The 2,500-nt window shown below is 41.2% G+C and overlaps 1 protein-coding gene across 1 annotated transcript in view; it reads left to right on the top strand.

Annotated features, from left to right (window-relative positions):
• The window catches only part of LOC143294340 (corticotropin-releasing factor receptor 1-like), a 145,968-nt gene that overhangs the window by 125,947 nt on the left and 17,521 nt on the right, over positions 1–2,500 (top strand). The window lies entirely within an intron of this gene.

Genomic DNA, 2,500 nt, shown 5'->3' with positions numbered 1-2,500 from the left:
GTATGTGAATAGGTAAGTGAGTGACATGCCTCTGTGTGTGTGTGTGTGTGTGTGTGTGTGTGTGTGTGTGTGATCGCATAATTAATGTTAATTTGAATGAGGGGGGGGAGAAATCGGGGGGTCCGGTGTTGGGGGGTGGGGGGGGGGGGTTCACGTGTTGTTTAAAAGTGTGACATGACTGTCTGTGTATGTGCATAATCGCATGATTAATTAATTTGAATTTGAATGAGGGTGAGAGAGGTGGTGCTGGTAGGTGAGTGACGTGCCTGCCTACCTCTGTGTGTGTGTGTGTGTGTATGTGTGTGTGTGTGTATGTGTGTGTATGTATGTGTGTGTATGTGTGTGTGTGTATGTGTGTGTATGTGTGTGTGTATGTATGTATGTGTGTGTGTATGTATGTATGTGTGTGTGTCTGTGTCTGCGTCTGTGTCTGTGTGTCTGTGTGTGTGTGTATAATAGAATGGTTAATGTAAATTTGAATGAGGGTGAGAGGGGTGTAAGAGCGACATCACACGATTAATATTATTTGAATGAGGGCAAACTGTAGATCACCTCACCTCACCTCACCTCAGGCCCATAACTACAAAGTAGTCGTTGGAGGAAACCTGAGGACCGCAGACGCAACCTCCCTTCTCCATCTGTCTCTGTCAGCAGCCGTCGGCAGCAGCTCACGTGTATGGAGTCCGGGCCATTGTTTGATGTTCTCATGCCAGTTCTTCCGCTGTCTTCCTCTTTTTCTCCCGCCCTCGATGGTGCCTTGCATGACTGTTTTGGACAGACTGGTGTGTCGAGTGTTGTGCCCAAACCATATCAGCTTGCGTCTCTTCACAGTTGAAAGGAGAGGTTCCTGAGGTCCAGCAAGGTTCTCAGTTCTGCTCCCTACATATTCATTGGTCCTGTGCTCGATCCAGGAAATTTGAAGGAGCTTCCTCAGGCATTTGTTCTCGAAGGCCTGGATCTACCTTTCAGTTTCGGCCGTCAGTGTCCATGCCTCGCAACCATACAGTACAATGGAGACTACCAGGGCTTTGTAGAGTTTGAATTTTGTGGAGAATCGGATGTTACTTTTCCACACTCTGTTCAGTTTGGTCATGGCTGCAGTGGCTGTGCCAATGCGAATTCTTATTTCTGCTTTGCTGCTTCCATCTTTTGTCAGGGTTGCTCCTAGATATTTGAAGTTTCCGACATCTTCCAGTTGTTCTCCGTTCATGAAAATAGTGGCACGGTCCATGTTCACGATGTTTACCATGGTTTTGGATTTCTCTGTGCTGACCTCCATTCCGTGAGCACCCGCTCTGTCAACTGTAGATCAGTGTCAGTGTAAACCGAAAATGTTTTGATAATTCAACTAGGATGTTGGTCTTTAACGTGTGTGTATGCTTCGCATGTATTATGCATGTGCGAGAGTTTAGGTTTTACGATTATGTGTAGATGACCATGTGTATATGTGTATATGTGCATACTTTTTTGTTGATAAGTGTAGATTTATATATATATATATATATATATATATATATATATATATATATATATATACTAGTGTGTGGATGAGCATAGTTTTGTGAATAAGTGTGTAAATATTCTTGCCTTCTTAAGAAATTGTAACGGCGCTTAGAGCACCCCAAGGGGATCAGCGTCTTAAAATGCACTTTATTATTATTATTATTATTATTATTATTATTATTATTATTATTATAATGACCAACTTTTCCGTGGAGATTTTGGAGGTTTCAGCTGTTCGGCATGACTGTTTTTGTAAAGCGAGAGTGTGATTGTGGACAGAGGAGAGATAGATTTGAAGGGGGTGTTTGCTTAGGAGGGATGAGTTAGTTGGAAACTGGTATGTGTGAGTGTAGGGGGAGTAGTCTTGAAGTATCAGTATGTGTATCGGTAGCTCAAGGAGGCGTCACTGCGTTCGGACGAATCTATATACGCTACACCACATCTGCAAAGCAGATGCCTGACCAGCAGCGTAACCCAACGTGCTTAGTCAGGCCTTGAGAAAAAAAGAAAAGAAACAACAACAATGATAATGATAATAATAAATAATAAAACAAGAGAGGCAAGGCCTTCAAGACTCACTTGTGATAAATTAAGTCCCCTAGCATTAATTACAGAGTAATTTCCCTTTTTTACTATCTGCACCAAAACGTTTGCAAAATAAATAAAAATTCCATGCTTAGCAAAAGAAGTTCCTGTTTGAACAAAAAATGATAATAACGACTGCTCTTGTTGTTGTGTCAGAATGTGAGATCAAAGTGCCAAGTTTAGAGAATACAAAAAATATCAATATAACAGTAAATGCAGTTTGCATATAATTAGGCTTCTTTTTTTATATATTTTTGTGCCCATCCCAGAGGTGCAATATTGTTTTAAACAAGATGACTGGAAAGAACTGAATTTTTCCTATTTTTATGCCTAATTTGGTGTCAACTGACAAAGTATTTGCAGAGAAAATAGCAATGTTAAAGTTTACCACGGACACACAGACACACGGACA

Source organism: Babylonia areolata, chromosome 19 (genome assembly GCF_041734735.1).
Source record: "Babylonia areolata isolate BAREFJ2019XMU chromosome 19, ASM4173473v1, whole genome shotgun sequence".
Classification (NCBI taxonomy): Eukaryota; Metazoa; Mollusca; class Gastropoda; order Neogastropoda; family Buccinidae; genus Babylonia; species Babylonia areolata.
This window is presented reverse-complemented; position numbering and strand designations above follow the sequence as displayed.